General features: G+C 42.8%; 1 protein-coding gene across 2 annotated transcripts in view; it reads right to left on the reverse strand.

Annotated features, from left to right (window-relative positions):
* Positions 1–24634, reverse strand: part of BMPR1B (bone morphogenetic protein receptor type 1B) — a 213555-nt gene extending 188921 nt beyond the window's left edge. Inside the window, exons 1-2 of one of the 2 annotated variants that reach the window (XM_088660495.1) lie at positions 24372–24571; positions 764–853 (exon numbers count right to left, since the gene is read on the reverse strand). The gene's annotated coding sequence lies outside the window, so the exon portion shown is untranslated. Of the gene's footprint in view, positions 1–763; positions 854–24371 lie in introns of both variants that reach the window. The other variant, XM_035112925.3, reaches the window with a different exon arrangement.
* Positions 24635–24925: the final 291 nt, after the last annotated feature.

Raw genomic sequence — 24925 nt, forward strand, 5'->3', positions numbered from 1 at the left:
TAGCTGGAGCATCTAGTGCCTACTTTATAGTGTTATCATGAGGAAGTTAAAAAACATGCGTACAGAATTTTATTTGTACACCGCCTTTCCACAGTTCAAACCATGCTCTCAAAGTGGCTTGCAACATGAAAAAAATACATAACCGCAACATAAAGGTAAAGGTAAAGGGGCCCCTGACAATCAGGTCCAGTCGTGTCCGACTCTGGGTTTGCGGTGCTCATCTCGCTCTATAGGCCGAGGGAGCCGGTGTTTCTCCGCAGACAGCTTCCGGGTCATTTGGCCAGCATGACAAAGCTGCTTCTGGCGAACCAGAGCAGCGCACAGAAACTCTGTTTACCTTCCCACCAGAGTGGTCTCTATTTATCTACTTGCACTTTGATGTGCTTTCGAACTGCTAGGTGGGCAGGAGCAGGGACCGAGCAACGGGAGCTCACCCCATTGCAGGGATTCGAACCACTGACCTTCTGATCAGCAAGCCATAGACTCTGTGGTTTAACCCACAGCGCCACCACAACATAACAAAAGTAATAATACACACAACCCAACTGAACAATTTCCACATAAATCACAACAGTATCTAAAAGAAAGTTTTTATTAAAAAAAAACCCAACAGCAAGAACACCCCCAACAAAAAACCCCAAACAACACCCTAGCCCCAAAGTAAACAACAACAACAACACCCCCAAAGTAGCAGCATATTGCAGGAAAGAACATGGATCAGCCACATACTAGCAGACCAAAGTTAATGTTGAAGAAAGCTGACCTTTTTGAAAAAGGAGAACGCCAGCACAAATCCTGAAGTTTGGCAAAATGGGGCCAGAGCAATGAGAAAGTCAGGTTACACTGGCAACAGCTGTGGATAGTTTGGAAAAGGGAGAAACAACATCCTTTAGAGATTACATCGGTTCTCAAAGCTTCAAGTTTCATACCACCTTATTAAAGAAAATGCCAAAAAGTAACAAATTAAATTCTGCTAACAGAAAAAAAGGGGGGGAAGTATGTCCGTTTGCTGGCCAAATTACTATTCAACCCAATAGTACTTAATTTCTGGGAAACATACATGACTTTTATTGTCAATTGGCTCCTGCTTTTAATGACTTCTTAAACATTAATAGGCCAATGGATTGAGAAGACTGTAGGCTTTTTTTCCAGAATGTTCTCTAGAACACTTCCAAAATTTCTGAGGAAATAATAATCATTCACACATTTAAATTAAATAGATCAACCCTTCATTTGACTCCTTCCTGAGAATTTTTGTACCGATAAACTTAATAATCAAGAAGAACAAACTGTGTTGTTATGTTGTATTCATAGCAGGTGTGTAAGATGTAAGTAAATGCATAAGAAGAACACATGATTGTGAAATGTTCAAGATATCCTGGCTTTCTTTGCACATTATTGTAGCCAATATAAATTTACATTCCTTGGCCAAAATCTTAAAAATGTCTAACATAGGATTAGGTGTCTATGTCAAATAAAATCCAGCAAATTCTCTGGTTGACCTCCTCAATTTTATATCCCCAACTTCTGGACATAAAATTCCCATTACTGGATTTTCTTCATATCTGATATACTGAACTTACAAAACAAAATTCTGCCCCAACAATATTTAATTAAGTTTTCAGTGTTTGACATCTGGTGTGGCTGGAAAAAGATACCATATAGACATTATTAAAATGTCTGTAACTTGGAGGAATCTGATCTTAAATAGACAGAGCAATCCTAAGATAACAATTTAATAATTAGAAAAAATATTGTAATTATTATTTCATTTGTGAATCGCTTCCCATGAGACATCCTGCAGCAATTTGCAATAAAATAGCATATATTTAAAACTGCATGCATTAAAAATTAAGTAACAATTATAATTTTAAAAGTGGTACAAAACAACAACTGCAAATACATAAAACCATTTCAAATGCAAGACAGATACCAACTGGGATAGAGATTTTAGAACAGGTATCCCCAAACTGCGGCCCTCCAGATGTTTTGGCCTACAACTCCCATGATCCCTAGCTAACAGGACCAGTGGTCAGGGAAGATGGGAATTGTAGTCCAAAACATCTGGAGGGCCGAAGTTTGGGGATGCCTGTTTTAGAAGCCTTGTGTTATTGGCTCCATGACACCAGCCAGGAACAGGGTGGGAATGGCAGGATCTATGAAAGGAGGAAGATTCCAATGTATGGGCGGTGGTGTTGGGAACATTCAATTAGTGATGGAGAAGAGGGTCCTGCTCAGCTGTTACCAGGTGTCTCTGTAATGGAGGAAAAGTTAGCCGGGCCAGTTCCTGCTCTGTTTCCTGAGAACTAAAATCCCAGGGTAGCCAAAAAGGCACCTGACTGAACAGTGGAGCTGGGTGAGTTGAAGGCAGAGAGAGAGAGAGAGAGAGAGTTGGAATGGTTGGACTCAGGTCTCATTGCTAAGGCTACATCACCATCTAGGCTAGGCAGTAGCTGCAGCCGCAGCCGCAGCCCCACCCCATAGGAGAGCTCTCACTTGCAAGCAGTCTCCTCACTTCATGAGAACCATGCAAATCACTGCTCCTACCCCCCTCTTTAAAGCATCACAGCTGGTTGAAAGAGGAACATTGACTTTTGCAAGCGCCAAAAAGCCAGTAAAGAAGACAGCTCTCTGATATGCAATGTGAGGGAGTCCAAAAAGATTAGATGCTGCCACACCAAAGGCCTGATCCCTACACAGCTTAAATCCAAGCTATCTGAAAGATCATATTCCCTCATATGAACCCACTCGGGTTTTGAGATCTTCAGGGGAGATCCTTCTCTCAGTCCCGCCACCCTCATAGGCATGTTTAAGTGAGGACGTGGAAGAGGACATTCTTGGGGGCTGCTTTCAGAATCTAGAACTCCTTCCCTGGTGCCGTGCTGTTTTTATTTTTATTGTAATTATTTGTCCATTTTAACAGATTTTATATATGTATATAGTTTTAATTCTATTGGTGTTTCATTGGTTTTTTTTTCTATGTTTCTAGCAATTCTTGTTTTTATCTGTAAGCCACCTTAAGTCTTGTCAGGTAAAGAGGGCGGAGTTTAATTAAAATTAATGAATAAATAGTCCATTAAAAAGAGCATGCATCCCTTTCACAGAAACTAAACATGAGATCTAAAGTTTTATTTTAGTCCAAGCAATTTATTCTCTTGCTTAGAATCTGTATATAAAAAAACAGGATCTGGAAACTGCACGGAAAAGTTCCAGTAGAGGAGACAAGAGCCATTGGCTTTGGTCAAGTAGAACAACCTCTGTTAACTAACCATTGTTTAGTCTTAGAGCTTATTTCTCCAAAACAATTTAAGTTTTAAAAGGACATGCCCTTTGATTTCTTCTCAAATTAGTCACTACTGGTCTATAGATGGGATCAGCCCAGTGTATTTCTTGAAAATTGAATGGGCGTGTATCTTTTTCTCTTTCCTCAAACGCTCCTATTTATAACCTGCAAATGCTGTCGGGAATGTAAGTACAGCCAAGCCAAAATATTTGGTACTTCCAAAAACCTAACATGTGCTCATAATTTAATAAAGTGGCCCACCTTAATTTGAAGAACATCATTTTGACACTGCTTGTCAGCCTGAATTACTTTGTCCCTTCCAATTTATTTCCAAGTCTTAAAATACAGGGGTTTGGGGCGCGCGCGAGAGAATGAAGTGTAAAAAGTTGTCTTCCCCCTACCCCTCAAGTTCTTATTCCAAAGGAATCTATGAAGGTATTTTTTTGTAAATTTCTGAACACTTACAAAAACACTCTGTCTAATAAACTGACCTTGAACAGATTCAAAATGAAGCTTTCCCAAGCTTACTGGGTGGACTTTTAGTATCTCAGTGCCAAATATTATTTTAGTTATTTCTCTTATATCCTGGTTCTTCCTCCAACGAGGTCAGAGCAGCTTACTAAGTTGGTAACTACACAATCAGGAGAATAGTAAACAGAAAGAAGTTATTAAATAAACTGGGGTGGAGCTAAGTTTTAGTCTGTGCCTTAAAGCAGAACGCAACAGAGAAAGCCGACGGGGGAGGCTAAAATGAAAGATGTCAGGTAGTCTTCAAAGAACATTTCTTTCTCATAGTCTGAAGAGTCCCACAACTAAGAGTCCCATTAACAACTATGTTAATGACTAATGGATCTAGGTTACTGCATTTCTTGTACAGTAGTACAACAGCTCTCCGTTCCATACTGCAAAAAAACAAAACACACACAACCTTTTAAAGTGTATACAAAGGTTCAAAAGCATTTTGGTTGACATGGCATGCTTTCAAACTATAATGCCATCAATCCCAGCATGCATATGCAAATCCATGAGTGTGCCTAAAATTATGGTTTGGGTCCTGGATGCTTAAACAGAGCATCTGTACAACAGCTGTTCACCACAGTGAGTCAGATGGCATAACATACAAGCATAAGTGCACTAAGACCGCCAGGATTCTCCTACGGTACATGCAATTCTCCTGCAGGTTATCAATACTAACATGGCAGCTGCCGAACTTGAGTTGGTGGCCTGCATTTTTCTAAAACTGCATTCATAAAGCAGTTATTCTCATTTTTAGAAACAAAACAACACAGAAAACTCAAGTTGGAGGTTTTTGGGGAAAGGGGCACCACAAAAATAATCATATCATTCACTACAGAATAAATACTTGTCTCTTGACTTGTGTGTAACATGTCTCTTGACTTGTGTGTAACATACAATATTGAGTCCTGAAGTTAACTTTAAAACAGGCCACCAATGCTGAGCTAACTGAAATGGAGGGAAGTAAGAGACAAGGAAAAGAAAATCCCATTTTTGTTTTCCTTAAGAAACTGCAGCCAAAAATAACAGCCATTGAAATTCATGCATCTTTCTCCTGTACGTATTGCTTCAGTAATTTAAAAACTGTTTAAATAGAAATTAAGACCTTTCATGCACAAAAGTGGCTAATATGCATTTTGCTCAGACAGATTAGTGTGGTGGTCTACCACAAATCAGGGCCTCATTGATTTACAGAATTCTCTCCTAAAGGCTGTGCTCTTTCTTTGAAAGGAAATACTGCTGCAAACAGACAGTGGTCAAACACAGGAATGATAACATTATACACCATCATTATAATATCAGAGAAGGCAAAATATTTCCATTAGAGATAAACTAATCTGGAATTCAGTCAACATTTACAATTTTAATATTCTAAAACTATTTTGCATACAATCTCTTCTGTTGTTGCTCTCCAATTTGGATATAGCTCTGCTTTTTGTTATTTGGGGTATTAGAACAATTTCAGCAAGGTTGCAATAAATCTTGCTTATCAACTTTCAGAATCGTTCTTGGCATTAATATTAGTTATAAGATACTTTAATACAACTACCAACTCTTTGCTTCTCAAACAGACTACAACCCTGTATATCTTATTAGCTGCAGCCATGCATTTTTTTAAAAAAAAAAGCACAGAAATGGATACTTACTACAGAATAAAGCAGATTTCTGGGATAAAGCTATAGAAAGAAAGCTATAGATGTCAGGACATGCATATATACTATAATCCTCAAACTATTAAGACAAACCCCAATGAAAATCTCTCTCCCTAGTGCCAATGAGAGCTGTTTTTCTCACCCGGGGCTGTCACACTCATGGATGGCAATTTTTGTTGTTAGTGGGGAGGGAGAGATTTAGGCACCTCTCCTAATGTGCTATGGTCCTGGTGCAAAATCATGGGAAGGGGCTGCTTGGTATTCATTTTTCTTTCTTTTTTAAAGCCAGACTCATGTTAAAAGAAATATCTGGTTTGATCCTGAAATATGCTTCTGTTCAGCAACAGTCTAGGGCTCCAGAGATATATGTTGCCACAGAGCACCTGATTTCACCCTACAGAAGTCCATGCTTTGAGAACTAACTTGTGATGTAACAATGCAAACAGGAACATGCGCACAATAGAGACTGTGATACTATTTATTCATTTGGAAAGACAGAAATAGACAGCTCCGTTGGGGGGGGGGGAGGATGACCACCCAGAAGGCTGAAGCCAGTCACCACCATTCCCTTTCTTCCTATTTTTAAAAACATTTTATAGTCAGGGTGGCAAGCCAGATACATAGGTGGTTACAGATGCTTGTTTCATTGTTTTTACTTAAAATATATATTACTGTTTTCTACAAGTATGCTGCAATCAAGACCCCTTTCGCCCTAGGCTAGGAGTGGGGTTGCCTGAGCTGAGCTGTTCCTCCACCCAGCCCTGCCAACTTCTGCCTGCAGAGTGATGCCAGCATGAACTCCCCATTGAACTCCTATCATATGACAGCACTGAGCCCAACAGGAACCCAAATCAGCTCTGAGCTGGCCCACAGCTGTTAGACTCCTCCTGCCCTACCTGGCTGGCATGAGAAGCAGACTTGCAGATCCAACCATGGCTGCACCACTCTGTAAAGCCCAACAGGCACTGAATGCTACAGTGCTAGCCCCACTCACCTGGGAGTATGAACCATGGAATTTGCTTCTGAGAAGACATTTTTTTAAAAAAAGAAAAGAAAGAAGCAGGTGTGTAAAGCACAGGATAGTGGCTGGGGCGAGGGGGGGTGTTGCATTCTTCAAAATTTAACACAAGCCCACCCCATGCATAAGACAGTTTAGTCCAGAATCAAAAGTTGCCTAGCTGCTGCACCAGCTGACATATGAGTTGTGCTAATAGACCGATATACCTTCTGAATAAACTGGAACATTAATTCTGCAACCCTATGTACACTTACTTGGTGTTTACTTTGAGTAGGCATGCACAGGATGCAGTGGTAAGTGTACCAACAGAATGACTTTGAATCAACCTGAACCATGATCCCTGTAGCATTCATTATGCAAGAACTGTTGTGCTCCTCTTGCAACAGAATTAACTTCACCACGAGGAGAGCATATGTTTAATTTATCAGTTCTATTCGGATACTTTATTTTATATTTATCTCAGGAAGGGAATTGGTTTGTGAGTAACAGAAGCATTGTGTTAGGCTTGAGAAACCCATTTTGAATAAGATAAATAGTACCACAAAACTGTGGTTTGGTAACTGCAAATGTATTATTTTTAGCTTTTTTTTACACAGCAAAGAATAAGTGCAATACATTTGGGGCAGATGTGGTTTAAATGTATGGTGTAGACAGGGTCAGGATACATAGCACACGGTTGGGGAAATTTACTCAGATTCTGCCAAGAATGAAAGGTCCAACAAATTCCTCAATTGCGTCTCTGACAATTTCATTTCCCAGAAGGTGGAAGAAACAATAAGGGGGTCATCTCTCTTGAACCTGGTCCTCAACAACAGGGAGGAACTGATCAGGGGAGGACTTTGGGCTGTCAAATTTCAGTGGTGCCCTGCATGACGCTAAAATTCGGCACCCTCCTGGCATTGTTCTGGTGCCCCCTGCAGCACGGCGCCCAGTGCCGCTGCACTAGTTGTGCTAACCTAAAACCACCTCTGAACTGATTGATAAAGTGAAACTACAGCAAACCTTGGAAGGAAGTGATCATGTCCTCTTGGGTTTCATTATACACAGGCAAAGGAAAGCTGAGTGAAGTCGGACATGTACTCTGGACTTTAAGAAGGCTGATTTCAAAAAGCTTAAGGAACTACTGTATGGAGTCCCATGGCCAGAAATACTCAAAGAGAAGGGAGTCCAAGATGGATGGGAGTTTTGTAAATGTGAGATATTGAAGGTAAAAATGCAGACAACTCCAACAAGAAAGAAAAGTGGGAGGCACCTAAAGAAACTGCATAAGGAGCTAAGGAAGTATGCTGGCGAGCTGGAACATATGCAAAGGAGGGAGACCAAGGTGATTAAGGGTCTAGAAGCCAAGCTTTATGAGGAATGGTTGAAGGAGCTGGGCATGTTTAGCCTGGAAAACAGGAGACTCGGAGGAGATATGATAGCCATCTTCAAATATTTGAAGGGCTGTCACATGGAAGATGGAACAAGCTTGTTTTCACCTGCTTTGGAGGGTAGGACTCGAACCAATGGCTTCAAGTTACAAGAAAAAAGATTCAGAGTAAACATCATGAAAAACTTTCTGAGCTGTTTGACAGTGGAACAGTCTCTTTCAGGAGGTAGTGGACTCTTCTTCTTGGAGGTTTTTAAGCAGAGGTTGGATCTGTCATGGATGCTTTAGTTGACATTCTTGCATAGCAGGAGGTTGAACTAGAAGATCCTTGGGGTCCCTTCCAATTCTAAGATTCTACAACTGAGGATATTTACAGTACTATTTCTTTACTGAAGAGCAGGGTAAGGGAGTCCTGTTTGATATATATATTCCCTGCAGCCAAGTAAAACATTTTGGAGTCTTCCATTCGGTCAAGGGAGAAAATTCTATTTGGATCAAACAGAAGGTTCACTGCTTAGGTACATGGGCTAAAAAATAGTTTCCACATTGCATAAACTGTAATGCTAAGTAATAGAAACAAAGACACATATATTCAACTCCGCTGTTGAACATATACACTTGAAGAACTGGATATTGGAGAGGGAAAGCAATTTAGTGTTATAGCTCTATTTTTGCTAGTACTTCTAACCTTGAAATGTGCCAGCTTAAATATAGGTGATATCAGTTCATACAAAAAGGCTATACAACTGAGGTGGGGAACCTTTTTTTTCCTGTTGAGGGCTGTATGGATCAGGCAGAAGTCCCACCTAGTCCAGCTTCCTGCTCTCACATTCCTGCTTTTTATTGGAAGCCCCCAGACACCTACTCACACACAAAAAAAGAGAGGCTGTGACAGAAGTACTGTAAAATAGCCACACATTTTATTTAAAATATTCGAAGGCTCTGCAAGCAGGTAACAACCATTTAGATTATGTGGGATCCTATAAATTTGAGGCATAGGATCATATACCTACACCTCAAATTTTGGGGGTGAGCTTCCATGGCTTAGGACAGGCATCCCCAAACTGCGGCCCTCCAGATGTTTTGGCCTACAACTCCTATGATCCCTAGCTAACAGGACCAGTGGTCGGGGAAGATGGGAATTGTAGTCCAAAACATCTGGAGGGCCGAAGTTTGGGGATGCCTGGCTTAGGACCTCCCTGCCCATTAACTCAGATCCCCACTCTAAAGCCTTGTGGCACTGACAAGGCGGCATGAGGAAGCACACCTTCATCAAGCAGAAAGCTCTTTACCTCTGTTTTTATCCAGCCCTGCACTGCATTAACCAAGAGAGAAATGTAAGCCCCAGTGTCCCATCCCGCCAAGGTCTGTGCAGCGCAGATGGAGGGGGGAACCTAAGGAACAAAAATTCCTACAAGATTCCAAATGAAACTGACAACCCATAAAACCCACATTGCCCTGACAGTGGGCAAATAAGGACAAGCCAACACGTGAAGTGGGCAGCAAAGCAATATCCTGCCAAGCCAAAACAAGGCTTTGGAGCCTTGAACCATGAACTTGTGCCAGGTGCAAAAGGTGCAGATCCTCAGTCTTGAGGCTTGCCAAAGCAAAATGTCAGTCGAGGCAATGGGAGACATCAACATCCAGCAAAGGAACTAGCAACTCTTGTGACTGCACAAGCCATGGAGGCCATGCAGTGCAAGAGGATGTGAACTGGAATGGTTTCATTCTGGTTGGGCCAGGCTCAATAACATGCACTGAAGAAAGTGGGGTGGTTTTTAGGTCCACCTGAAGAGAACTGCAATGGTGTCCCAAAACTACCTCACTTCAAGCACTGACTGTGCTACAGGGAGACCCAAGTAGTGCAGGGGCTGCTTGAAGTAACAAAAGCTGGCAATGGAATACATATTAAAACCAGCAATTATTTGGCTTCAAAGCTGGGCTAGAAAGTGCCAGTGACTCACTAGACTCACAACCAATTCAGTGAAATTACTGAAGATCTGCATATAGCACTCGGCGTTCTTTGGAACCACTGGCATGCAGATGATGTGAGCGCGCGCACACACACACGCCAATTAATTTGGGTGATGCTGGAAACCACATCAGAAATCTTCTCTCCTGGCTCTGGAAAAGGATGCTGGCCTTACTAATAAATCAGTTCCCTGGCTGCCGGTGCCTCTCCTCTTGTCAGCACCACAGGCCACCAGCTGCCTCATTCACATTCCTTCTATACCACTACGTCTCTCACTGGCGGGCAAATGGCACTAGAAAGTGCCCACTTAGCCAGAGCAGAGGCAACTAAATCTGTCAAGAGAAAATGCTTAAGTAAAAGCATATGTGAGCAGTGAGGTGGGCAAACAAAAGGCTTAAGGAACAGAGATGCCAGCTTGGGATATAAGAGGGTAATAGTCATATGGTGGTACTAACATCAGTCAAATACTTGGTGGCTCCCAAGTAACATTGAGGCTGTCAACAAGAATCCCAAACACACTCTGAATTAATGGTCTGGCATTTCCATGCGGGGCCAAAATGAGCAGTACAATTATGGCAGTCTTTTTTCATCCTGCTACTAATCCAATCTATCTGCGGGTCCCATTGGTTCACAAAATGGCCATTGGTTCACAAAATGGCTCTGTGCGATTCTCTAGCAAGACAGCTCTGCTGTCATGGACTGGCTGGATGCAAAGGTGTGTTGCAAGTTTTCAATGGTTAAGTTTTTTAAATCATCTATGGGTGATAGGAGAAATGTAAGAAATGTAAGCTGCGGTGGTTGTGGATGCCTTCAAATGATAGCTCAGATTTATGCATATCCATCCATTTAATACCTCAGAAAGCCAGCCAAGATTGAAGGGGAAGTTATCTGAATCAATCCTAAACTATAAAATAAAAGGGCATGATCCCCTTAAAATGTCACTGATTCAATGGGAGAAAGACTTAAATCAATGGGATTTTGTTGCGTTTAACTTTGGCTGGATGCTAAACAATAGTTGTTAAATAATAATTATGTTTTTTTTAAAAAAAATAGAAGATCAAAAATTTAGGCTTGTCAAACTGGGTGACAGCTTGCGGGGGGGCAGTCTCAATATGAATAATATGAATACACTGAAACAACAAATGCCACACAACCTTTTGTAATAGATTAAAGGAGTTTCTCAAATGAACTGCTAAAACAACAGCAAGATAAGCAGGACACACCTTCACTAAAGGCAGTCTTAGACCTAGTACTTTTTTTTGTTAAAAACAAACAAGTTCCCTAACTAGGACACCTGAACAGATTCCACAAAGAAAAGTCACGTCATTGGGGGGGGGGAGCAGAATCAAGCCCTTTAAAGTTGCAATGAAGATTGAAGCACTGTTTGATGGTACCATTGGCTAGGGATCTAACCATATTGTCAAACAGGTCTCCCAAGACAGAAACTGATTATTGTGCAGAATCTACCAGCCTTTAATTTTCCATTTCCTTTTTTAAATAAAGCAAGGTTTTTATTCTCATAATTGTAGAAGTATGAGCAGGTGTGGTCCAGGAACTACTTGTTTGTTGTTTATTTTGTAAGAATTTCTCTAGCCTGCCCTTCATCATACAACCCCAGGGCGGGTTAACACCACAACAGTTCACACGCAAACTATAAAGATAAAGCAAAAATATGACACATAACATCTCCTTACTTTGCAGTAGCAACACTAATACTAATCTCCCACAAATTCCCAGGCAATCAAATGGGTCTCTACCCAGTACTGAAGTGAAAAAAATGTCATTCCCACTCATGCTTCTGAGAAAAGGCGTTCTATAAACAGGGCCCCCAATGCAGAGAAAACTCTATCCTTGCCAACACATAATGCACCTCTCCCAGTTGTGGAACAAGAAGAAGGGCCTCCCTCCCAGATCTAAAAAACACTGGCAGGCTGAGACAGGGAGTGGCTGCTTCAGACATTCTGGATCCCAAGTCATTTGGGGATTTATAGGTCAAGGCTACCACCCTGAAATCAGCCCAGAATCTGCATGCAAGGCAGCCAGTGTAATTATAGCTCATCTGGTTAGAGCGTGGTGCTGATAACACCAAGGTTGCAGGTTCGATCCCCATTCTGGACGACTGCATATTCCTGCATTGCAAGGGGTTGAACTAGATGTCCCTCAGGGTCCCTTCCATCCCTACAATTCTATGATTCCAGCTTGGCTACACATGCAACCTTTAATTGGAAGATGCTGGAATATGGGGGTGGGGAGGGTACACATCACTATAATAGGCAAATATCAAATAAAAATCTGATGGTTTCCCCCCATACTACTAACAGTGTCTCTCCAGAGGATTAAAGTAACCAGAGAGATGAGGCATTTCCAAAGAAAACCTGGTCCCAAGTTGTTCAGGGCTTGAAATGTCAATAGCAAGAGCTTAAATTGGGTGCAGTAATGTATTGGCAGCCAGTGCATCTCTTTTAGCACAAATGTTACATGTTGCTGATAGGGCACCCCCTTCAACCCCCTTGCTGAAGCATTTTACACTAGCTGTGGCTTCCAGGGGTTCATAGAGAGCATTGCAGTACTCCAGTCTAGAGGTTACCAATGCCTGGACTTCCATAAAGAAGCTATTCCAATCTAGGAATGGCTATGGCTGCCACACCAACCTAAACTTCCAGTGATATTTACTGCAACAATTTATATACAGTGGTACCTCGGTTTACAAACACAATTGGTTCCAAAAGTCTGTACTTAACCTGAAGCAAACTTTCCCATTGAAAGTAATGGAAAGTGGATTAATCCGTTGCGGACAGGTCCACGGAGTACTTAAACTGAAAATACTCAAACCGAGGCGTACTTAAACCGAGGTATGACTGTACTGCATAAGACCGTAGTGTCAGAAGCACTTGCAGGGTACAAGAGGGCACATAGCCGGGCACATTAGTGCAAGTACATTTTCCATGCCATCAGGCTGCATCAGCTGCATCAGGCTGCATCAGCTGAATTTGATTCCACCAAGTTGTAATATTGGACACGTCATCAGGAGCTGTCATCAAGATAATTCTAAAGGTGAACAGCTTTATCCTCAAAGTGTTGTACAAACATGTTTCAGTGGGCCTTTGAAGCATCCTGTGGTACGCCCAGTTCCAACCCTTTGTACTACATTGGTAGAGTAAGAGTTGGTGAACCTTTTGCCCCACATACCCCAAAGATCGGTTTAGGGGGTGGGAGGTCTTTGCCTCTTACCTTCCAAGAGATCTCTTTGCTACTAACTTCAGAGCAGGAAATGAGTTGGCTATCGTTAGGGGAAGTCAAGAGGTAGGGATTCTGATTTTCATTAAATTCCTTTCCTTCTCCCCATAAACTGGGGATGGGCTCTTCTTAGAATCATAGAATCATAGAGTTGGAAGAGACCACAAGGGCCATCCAGTCCAACCCCCTGCCAAGCAGGAAACACCATCAAAGCTCTTACTGTCAGGAACAGCTCTTACTGTCAGGAAGTTCTTCCTAATGTTTAGGTGGAATCTTCTTTCTTGTAGTTTGAATCCATTGCTCCGTGTCCGCTTCTCTGGAGCAGCAGAAAACAACCTTTCTCCCTCCTCTATATGACATCCTTTTTATATATTTGAACATGGCTATCATATCACCCCTTAACCTTCTCTTCTCCAGGCTAAACATACCCAGCTCCCTAAGCCGTTCCTCATAAGGCATCGTTTCCAGGCCTTTGACCATTTTCGTTGCCCTCTTCTGGACACGTTCCAGCTTGTCAGTATCCTTCTTGAACTGTGGTGCCCAGAACTGGACACAGTACTCCAGGTGAGGTCTGACCAGAGCAGAATACAGTGGTACTATTACTTCCCTTGACCTAGATGCTATACTCCTATTGATTCTTCTTCTTCTTCTTCTTCTTCTTCTTCTTCTTCTTCTTCTTCTTCTTCTTCTTCTTCTTCTTCTTCTTCTTCTTCTTCTTCTTCAATTACTAAGATAAAGCACCACCATTGCTCAGATGGTGGCTTGCCTGCTCAGCTGCAGTACAGTCATACCAATGCCCTTTGCTTTTGGAGTGCCTGGCATTAGTGAGTCAGGTGAAACAAAACATACTGATCACACCCATTACCCACAAATTCACTGATTCAAGCAGAGTCATATTCGATTACAAGGCATACAGCGCGGATTTGTAAGGGGAAAAAAATTCTTCTACAGGAAAACAGAGACTCCCGAGATCGAGAAAATATAATCAGTCAATAAAAGTGCTGGTGCATATCTCCAGACCACTCAGCATCCTTTGCTTAGATGCAGCAAAGGTAATTAATTCAAATGTTTGATAGTATCACAGCACAGAATCACAAAATGAGAGTTGGAAGGCACCCCAAGGGTCATCTAGTCCAACCTCCCTGGTCCCCACAATATTTTATTCAAGTTGGCACCCCTGCATGAGCTCAAACCACCAACCTTCTGGTTAACAGCCAGATGCACTGAGCCATTGCACCACAGGAGGAAACATACTTTTTGAAGAAGACCCTTATGCCAGGAGCATATGCATTTGCAAGGCAATTGTTCCCAGTAAGCTGAACAGCTAACATCTGACATGAGTCAGCCATAGCAAAGGCATGGATGTTCAAAGCCTCTCCCAGCTTCACAAATGCCACAAAACTAAACAACAGTGTGCCTTTGCCACTCAATCACAAGATCCCTGTCATCCCATTCCTAGATTTGCTTTAGACACAATCTGTCAGCTTGGGTTTTAATCCCTCTTTCAAAGAGGACTCAACTGAGAACAAACTCTTCACAGTTCCCTAACTTTTCAAAAGGTGCTGACTCCTCACAATTTGTAATGGTTTCACCTTCGAAAATCAGGTCAAAGGATCAGGCAGCGTATCAGCAGCAGAGAGTGAGTGGGGAAGAATACAAAATCTTCACAGGGAAATAAAATTATGAAACCTTGCCTTTGCAAACATTAACAGGAAAAGCTTTCATTCCTCCAGGGGACAGAAACTTGTGCAAGGATACACTGGTGCACCTATTGTCCTAAGCAACAGTGCATATGGATTAAGAAAGAATAGGTAGTGGGATTGATCAGTTGCCTCCCTTGCCAATACCTGGTGCCTGGGAAAGCTGAGCGTAGCCTTTTTCTAACATCTAGGACCCACTTGGCACAAATAAGCCATGTCACAAGGCTGTTGTTATTGCTAGGTTCCATAAGAAAAAGAAGGAAAACTTTAACCTACTGTAGTTAAGTCCAAATCACATTTACAGAACTGGGGGTGTCTGCTAGATTGACACCCGTGTCCTCCTATGTCTCCAAATATGCAGCACAAGCACTAGGACAGGTTCCCTCAACCTCGGACCTCCAGATGTTTTGAGACTACAATTCCCATCATCCCTGACCACTGGTCCTGCTAGCTAGGGATCAAAGGAGTTGTAGGCCAGCAGGACCAGTGGCTAGCACGACCAGTGGCCAGGGATGATGGGAATTGTAGTCTCAAAACATCTGGAGGGCCGAGGTTGAGGAAGCCTGCGCTAGGAAATCACATAGACGAACATAGCTCCTTACACTTCTCTACCATGTCTCCAAACACATTACTTGGGGCTGGGGAGTTGTTTCTGTTGTTGCTGCAGTTTCTTCCATTTTTATTATAGATCTTGTTGTGATTTATGTGGAAAATGTTCAGTTTGGTTGTGTATTCTTTAATGTTTTATTCATTGTTTATTATATATATATATATATATATATATATATATATATATATATATATATATATACACACACACACACACACACACACACACACACACACCAGTTTTGTTATATTGTAGCTATGTAGTCTTTTCATATTGTAAGCCACTTTGAGCATGGTTAGAACTGTGGAAAGGTGGCATACAAACAAAATCAAGTATGTATGTATGTATGGTATACTTCCTTTAAGGAGCTTAGAAATGCTTCAACCACCATCCATGTAATGGGAAAACAACATATCTATTTAATTTAATAAGATATCTGTTGCATCCAAGCCATGCTAAGATTAAGTATAATTCTCCAAATACAGTGTGCTAATGTTAGAAGCAAAACACAAAGCAAGCATTCTGACTCCTCCCCGCCCAACTTTCAGCACCGTACACTCTAAATGTGTATATCTGACCTGGACCACTGAGAAGGAGGATGATGTAATTTGTAAAAACCACTTTTGAAGCTATTACTACATTTTCCACCTAATACTTCTCCATGAACTCACCCAGACAGTGACTCAATGGTTCAATAGCTCTATTCACAGAAGAAACAGGACCAATACTTCATGCTTTAAACATCTGAATTTCACAGCAGCAATACAGATTTTAAAAAATGGCAAGTCCTATTTACCTGAGTCAAAAAATTTCATGTAACTTGATGCTGCTGTTTCATGCCACAACAGTCCAGAATACAAGGCAACAACCTGCAGTAAAGAATATTTCAAAAGAAGAACCACTGTTGTCTTCTTTTAAAATGATGTGCTTCATAGTTGGGCTAAACTGAGGTTGCAAGGAAGGGATCCAGAAAATCCCCACAAATTACCATTTGCTCAGGAGATTCACAGTGGGCTCTCATGCAAGCTTTAACCTGGTTCAACTAATGTTTTCCATGATGTGTCCCCTTATTATTTCATGAGATCCAAATCAGGTCACCTGATACTGCACACATCAAGGAGCTTGTAATGACATTATGGTTAGGCACAAGGGCAAAGCTCAAGTGACTTGTGATGTCACTAGGCTGCTGAGCTAGCTGACAAATGAAAGGAGGGTTTCCTTGAGCAAAATATTATGCCAGGGAGTAAACTTTCACATTTTAAAGCCCAGTTGATGCAGACCTGCTTACAACACTTGCAAAGTGAACTTACTTCCACAATGGAAAACTCCACCTGGCACACACTGTCAGTTAATCCCCTTTCGGAAGGGATCGGATATAAGAGCAGACTTCATGAATTCATCACCAGCGATGAAGCAGCTGACTACTTACTTACATCCTACAGAAATGTACTGTACTCAGCTACTTGACCACATATAGAATGGAAACTCAAGACATATTATCAGCAACAAAATAACAACATTGCAGGTGACCTGGATCCTCCCTTTCTCACTTTTGGTTAGCTCTGTGTTAAACTGAAAATAATTGCATGCTTTCCATTCTGATTTTTAATTAGAATTTAAAGTTCAATGGGACTTGGGCTGCAATTGAAAACACTATTTCAGAAGAATAAACCCCCCTCTATTTTCATGCTTCAGAATGTGAACAAGCCAAATGGCATCTGTATTCACAAGCTCAACCTAACATGCACAAATAATGATGATGATGCCATAGTGTTGTGCATGTGGCTGACAATTGCACTAATCTATTGATGTTTCAGAATTGATATGCCTATGGGGAAACCTGCGGCCCTCCAGATGGTGGGATACAGCTCTGACCATTCTCAATGATGGCTGGGGTTGATAGGATGTGTAGTTCAAAAACATTTGGAGGGCGACACAGGTTCCTTATCACTGTTTTAATATAATCTGAATATTCAGGTGTGGAGAGAAGGAAGCCTTTTCCTTCTTGTGGAATAGGAACAGTAAAAAAAAAAAGGAGTATGCAGAGAGGAAATGGATTAGATGGCCAACTTCTCCTCCATCTACACCAGCATCCCCAAACTTCGGCCTTACAGATGTTTTGGACTACAATTCCCATATTCCCCAACCACTGGTCCTGTTAGCTAGGGATCATGGGAGTTGTAGGCGAAAACATCTGGAGGGCCACAGTTTGGGGATGCCTGATCTACACAGTTCCACCATCTATGGAACATGCATTTTAGGCTTTTATACAGGGAAAAATTGTCAATTACAAATATTAGCTTTAAGAACAGCTTTTCCATCCCTTTCTTCGTGAACTTAATGTAGTGAAGTTCTACCAGACTATAAATATGCTGTATTGTAGAAGTGAATGTGTTTTCCATCTGCTCCTCAACGTGTTTCATTTAAATCAGAATTATTCACTTGTATCAGCTATTTATTTTACCCCTTAATAAACCCCCCACACACAATTCTGATCCTTGTCAAAAATATGTGTTTGTGATAGTATGGAACGATATGCACATTACAGGCAAAAATTGTTTTGCATCAGGGTTACGTTCCTGACCCCCATGAGCATTGGCAGAACTCGCTCTGCCCATTACACTACACCCCACCCCACCCCACCCCACCCACCCCCTTTTCTGGTCACCTCTGAGTTGCTGCGATGCACTTGTGCACGATTGCACACATATCAGACAAGCATAAAACAGCGTAAAACAGTTCTCCTCCAAGGGTCTTCTGCTGGTTCCCTCACTACAAGAAGCGAAGTTACAGGGAACCAGGCAAAGGGCCTTCTTGGTAGTGGCACCCGCCCTGTGGAACGCCCTCCCATTAGACGTTAGACGTAAAGGATTTTTAGAAGGCATCGGTAGGCAGTCCTGTATCAGGAAGTTTTTAACATTTTGTGTTTTAGCATGTTCTGATATATGCTGTGAGCCACCCAGAGTGGGCGGGGTATAAATAATAAAATGAATTTATTATTAATTATTATTATTATTATTATATAGCAGAACACAGCATTCATTGACCTAATCAAAGGAACTGAGCTTCACTCACAAGTGGTGCTTGCATCTAGTTAGTATTATTGAAGAAGAAATATAAGTAGTAGGAATTAAAGTAATATTTGGTTGCAATTTAGAAGGGGGGAAATGGCCACCAGATTAAAACATTGCACTGCATCTTCAAATCTATCATTCCTTTTAATTCCAAAGTTCAGGCTGTGAATGTGGTTGTGTAAGTAGCCAAAAACAGCATACCTCCACCTACCACCCCAAAGAAGGAAATATCTGAAGGCTTTGGAGAATGCCAGCGTTTGCTGAAGTACAAGCAAAAAACAAAAAACCATTTCTGGAAAGTCTTAGGGCTGTGGAGAACCAAACAAACCTTCCCAACAAGGTTTGCGCATGCCACACAAATGCTGACTGACCATACCAGGGAGTTGGGACAGGGTTGCAAGGAGGAATCAAATATTAAGGGTGAAATGGAATGGCTGGAATCCTAAACAGCAGGACTCCATTCTGCAGCAGTTTGTTGCAGGTCCCCTATCAACTTCTGAAAGGTCTAAGAACTTAAGAAGGCCCCTCCTGGATCAGGTCAAAGCCACATCTAGAGCAGCATCCTGTCACCACAGTGGCCAACACAGTGGCTCTTTGTGTACCCCCCAAAATAAGGCAAATCAGAATGATTTGGGTCATGATGTCACATTCCCAAGTCAGAGAGCACCATTAGCAAGGTGTTTCAAGGAGGTGTCAGGGTCACCACTAAACTTCCAAGTCGCTCTGTGACTTGTACAAGTTTTTTTTCTGAGAAATTAAACAAGCTAACTGAGGAAATTCCCAGAGCTTAAGAGGAGAGATGATGAAGATGAGAGGAGACGGGTGGAGAGAGGGTACAATCTTTCATTTTGACATACAGGCCCAGCTTTTAATCACGGTTAATTGTTTTACAAGAGCACTTAAATCACTGTGATTTGGTGGAGGGATTTTGAAGTAAACAGAGTTCTTCTTCTCATGGGTCATCATTCTCGACTGAGTTTTGTCTGTGAGAAAAGTGTGTAAACAGCAGGACTAAGACTATTGGGATGGCTTGCTTCTTTCCCAAGCATTCTTTTTCCTAACAAACAATTAAAAACCATAGCTTTCACTGTCTCTTTTCTTCAGAGCGGAATTTCAATAAGGCAGGTATGAGAAAAAAGGTATGACTTTTCCAAGTTTTTACAGCAGAAGTAAAATCCCCTAGCAAAATGGCTCCTGAACCTTTTTTTCCCCAAACTTTGGCAGGTTTCTAACCCAGCACCAATTCTGCCTGCCCCCTAAAGAAATTGGGGATGGAGATGTGATTTCTATATTCACACTCCAAAGTGGCAATGTCTGCCTTTGTAGGATAACCACAGCACCTATCTTTCTGAAATGTGTTAGGCTTCATCTCCTCCAAAGGATGACCACATGTGCAATTTGCATTCAGTTTCATCAGAAACTAAAAGAGACTGCCCCCCCCCCTTGCATATCCCCTGAATGAATCTACCTGGAATTTGGCAGGCTTAATTTGCACAGGAGAGGGTTCATCTGCCTGCAAATTTCATCCACTTATGTGAAGAGGGAAAGAGTCATAGCCATTTTTAGTCAATAGAGATGAAACAGATATTCAGATTTGGACGCAAATAATGAATCAGAGCAGATCCAAAACACAATGGGCTGCTTCCAAATGTTACAGATACAAGGCAAAGCTTGTGGCCGTTGCACACCCCTGATTTCTGATATCTAGACATGATCTAGGTGTTCAGGAATGCAGTTCAGCAACCAGAACATCTGGGAGGCTGGGGAAGACGACTTACTACAATTGCCCTCCCCAGAACTGCCCCTATTGTTGTCATCCGCCTTCTCTGAAAGAGTGAAAAGGGAGCCAGCTGTTAACCATCCAGCCTGGTGAGAAAAACCCCACGCTCTGTGCACTGATTTTATTCAGCAGTGATCTGCCTTATATTATTAAATATTAGTATCTTTGTGTGAAGAAAGACACATACACCCTTGTTTGTCCCAAATGGATTTATTTTTTATCAAACAAGCAAAAAATCTACCTTATTAACTCTTATCACCACCACCTTAGTGCATGTGTGGGCTTCTCTCCCTCACACACACACAGTACTTCCAACTACTGCACTACAATATCGTGTGCACAGTCAGTGTTGTAAGAAGCAAGGCATCACTTTGACATTTGCCACCATCGTTGTTACACACCCACACCCCTATTGTTAGCAATCCATTATTTTGCCGGATCATGAGGCATGCACATGATGCTGGCAGCAAACCATGTGTTGCCCCCAGGGAGCAATGACTGGGAGCAATGGCAGAGTTGGTAGCAACACTGGCCATTAGGCTTACTCCTCTTGCTCAAATGCACCATCACTGTTGAAGGCAGGAGCAGTGATGACAGACAGCAGTGGCAGCTTCACCCCAGCCTCTTGTGTTCTGAGACTGGCAGCACTAGCAGTGGGAGCAAGGTGCAGGGCATAGTCTAGGATTACTTTGAGTTGGCAGTGGGTACAAGCTATTCTATCCGCTCGCACTGCAGGGAGCAGCTGAGCAGGCAGAAGGCACGACACCACCAGCAGCCTCATCCTGCACCTGCCCCAAGTTCCTCTTGCTCCAAGAAGATGCAGAGTTAGGGAAGTCAGGCAGGAGGTTGCAGGACACCAGTCTACTCAAGTCAAAACACTTTGCTTGCATCTCTGTGTGCAGCACTACCTAGGGGGCACGCGTCTAATGCCACTGAATTAGTGACCACACAGAGAGAGACAAAAATCACATGGAGAAGTAAGCAAATCAGTTATAGTTTTCCCCTTTACCAAAATCTGTCTGTCAACTTTAAAGATGTTCAAGCAACACACACACACACACACACACACACACACACACACGGGGGTGGGTAGAGGCAAACAAACTAGGTCCCATTTTCCTAAAATTTGGCAGGTTTTATCCACTCTGGACTCTAGAGAGGCTCCTACAACAGCAGATTTCATCCACTGCTGTCAAAACAGGGGAAGTTACAGCTGGTTTTTATTTCCCAATAGTAGAGGGGAAAGGAAATGGAGCTTCATTTTGGTCAGAAAAGGGTACTGAAACCCATGAAATCGGGCAACCTCCAAAGTGATTTGGACTGAGGCAGGCTGTAAAGCTGAAAAATCAGGGTCCAAACTGAATCTCATCTATTTCGCCAAGTCTGTCTTTGCCCAAGTTCACAGTTACTGAGTAAGACCATTGGCACATCTGTCCTATTACTGTCTAATGCTGACTGACATGGGATCTCCAAGGTCTCAGGCAGAGATCTTTCCTTGCTCTGTTAGTTAGAAATGCCAACAATTCAACTTGTAACATTCTGTGTGCAAAACCTGTGATTAAGGAATGAGCTATAGCCCCTCTCTTAAATCCCAATAAGCACACCAGATCTTCTCTTAGCCACTTCTTGCCAAGAATGGTTTATTTGTAGCTGAAACAAAATAAAAAAAATTCCTTCCAGTAGCACCTTAGAGACCAACTAAGTTTGTCATTTGGTATGAGCTTTTGTGTGCATGCACACTTCTTCAGATACACTGAAACAATGTCGCTGTCTACAATGGTTTTCAGACTGCATTCCTTCTCACAGATTCATCTCCATGAAACTATGAATATGGAATCAATTCCTCCTTTGCCTACATGTTCTTCCAAGAAGAGCGGACCTCGTCTAATTAATGCTTATTGAAGCCACCAAAATCCACTACCAGTCCTCTGATATAATCGTCCAAAAAAGTCAGATGTCATTGAATCAAGACAGAAAGTATCTATGTATCTTTACAATGGTAAAGTGCAAAAATAAATAAAAATGCAGGTGCAATGAATAGCATATGGATTACTATCCTTGGTGAGGCTTAGTTAACTTGATAAAAGTTCCTAGTAACCGGTGGGTCATCTTACCAGCAGGAATGGAAAATTATAGTGGACAGAGGACACCTGTTAGAACAAGGAGTTTGCAGTTGCTGCTAGTACAGTTCTTGGATAAAGGACACTCAGTACCATACTACGTATTAGACTACTGATCGCGAAGTTGACTTTTAATGAATAGAAACCTTTTTCGCCTTTAACGTTCAAAATGCCCTCACTCTAAAAGACCACACATGGGGCTAATTTATTCCAAGAGTGAAATTACCAACTACAGGCCAAATGTGTGATGTTGGTTCACATGGCTTTTGTAACTTAGATATAACCCCCCTGTTAATTTAGCTGGTGTCAAATTAGAAACAAATGTGGAGTTTTCAGCAGTGGGCTATACATCTCTCTCCTAACTCCTACCACCAACATTCCTCAGTTGAAGGGTTTCCACCACCATGCTGAGGAGGTTTGCCTGTCCCCAACATTTCTGCGTTGTCTTGCTCTAGTTTCTTTTTTTAATCCTACAGAGAAATGTGTGGTTGTGTGCAATTAATCACATTGATAGATCAATCTGCTACAGAACTTCCAGATGGTTTTGCATGTATCTGCTTCAAACACACACAATGCCTGAAATCTCCATGGTGACTGTTCCCAATCATTGTGTTGGCCATTGCTACTCCAAACTAAAGAAACAGCAACAGTGACACAAAATCAGTTTATCATGCCAGCATTACTCTCCCCCCCATTGACTGCAAGCTCAACAATGGGAGAGGACTGTCACTCTCATGTCCTGCTTGGGCATCGGTGTAGCCAGGATTTTTGCGTGGGGGGGGGGGAGAACCCCAGAGTTGTATTGATTTTGATTGATGGGAGGGCAGCTGCCTGCCCCTTCCTATAGGCATCTGGTTGGCCATTGTGGGATAGCAGGGGTGACAATTTTAAATTGAGCATTAGGGTCAATTTGACACTCTTGCACAGCAAACCTGTTTCTCCACCAAATCAAACTTTTTGCAATAAGTAACAGGAAAATGTGCTGCAAACTGTGGGCTGATGACTGATTGATTGATGCAATACTGGATACAGCCCTCTGATGTGTTTTTGGAAAAGGTAAATACTATGTTAGCCCTATTCACAGTAGGCATACAGAAATTAATGGACAGGAGTAGTTTAAGTCCATTTATTTCAAGGAGTCCACTCCCAGCATAATTTAGCTGCATACAACACAGAGTGGGTGCTCAATAAATAGCCAACGTTGTCTAATCTGCTTGCAACCTTTGCAGGAACAAAGCAGGATGCGTGCTCAACAGGGCACCTGCAAGCAACCAATCATTTTTACCCAGAGAGGCTAATGTGGTCCTAAAAGCTGACCTTAGGGCTACAACACCCAGCCTAACTTTTCTGCTTGGTTTGCTTATTTTTTCCTCAGTCCCCTCCTGCTTTGTGTTAACATCTCGCCTGACGAAGAGTCCTGCTCAACTTGAAAGCTTGCTAGTACTATTCTGTGACATCTTCGTTGGCTCTAATAAAATGAGTCTCCAGCTATGGGTTTTTCTCGGCTGTCTTCTGCTCTTTATCGCACTCCTTTCATATAGCAACCGGCAGAAGGACGAGAGGTGTGAGGTGCTCGACTCGGTCTCCTGTGTTCAGAAGCCCTGAAAGCTTCCCCGGCGGAACCCCGAGGAAATTGAGGGGAGGGCAGTGCTCTGCCGAGGAGACCGATGAAGGAACCGACGCCGCGGACTCGTCGCACCCTTCCCAAACTGAAGGGTTTGGGGCCAGGAATACGTTGTCCCCCTCCCTCCAGAGACCTCTCTTCCCACCCCACCCCCACCCCTGCGCCCAATTCTGCCCAGGCGCTTCCCACCGCCACCCTCAGGAGCCCCCCTGCCTCGCCGGGGGTGAAAAGGCGCCTCAGAGACTACTGGGAGGGGGCGGGAAAACGTGAGGGGCGCGCGGACAGACTCCAAGGCGAACGCGGTGAAACAAGCGCGGCAAAAATTTTTAAAACCACCTCAGAGTTTTGTCCTTCAGCAATACCATCACCACCAGCCCGGCTCACTCTTTTCCCGCCCGGGCTGCTCCCAAACTCACTTGCAACTCCTGGAAACCCCAAGTCTGCTGGCAGGCTGCAGCCGAGTCACGCCGGGCTTCCCTTCCTGGGCTGGGAGGAGGCGGGAGAGCGGCGTCGCCCACTTCGCGCCGCCAGAGGCTTCTCCTTTCCCCCGGAGCCGCGGCGGCCTCCGTGCGCGGCGTCTCCGGCGTCCCCTCTCCACGCCGCTGCTCTCGCCTCTATTCTCTCTCACAGACAGATCTGCTCGGCTTGGTTTCCTTGCCCTCTCCAGCTCCCACTAGTGATTGTAGAGAGCCAAATGCTTTCAAGGGATTATATTAGGCAGCTCTTTTTGCCTCGCTCTTCTCGCTTCCCCACCCCCTCCACACGCCGAAGAATGCAGGCGCTGAACCTTCATTGGGGCCGATTCACACGTTATCGAGCATGCTACGTGTTGTAGGGGAGAACGCGCCGCCTGCGCGCGATGCATCACGTGCAACGAATTTACTGCTTTATTGAAATTTACTCGATGGCTTTTAGAACCCACTTTGGCTTGTATCAGGGATGGGGAATTTGTGTGCCTCCCCAGGTGTGT

The sequence above is a fragment of the Zootoca vivipara genome, chromosome Z1, assembly GCF_965207765.1.
Source record: "Zootoca vivipara chromosome Z1, rZooViv2.hap1.1, whole genome shotgun sequence".
NCBI lineage: Eukaryota > Metazoa > Chordata > Lepidosauria > Squamata > Lacertidae > Zootoca > Zootoca vivipara.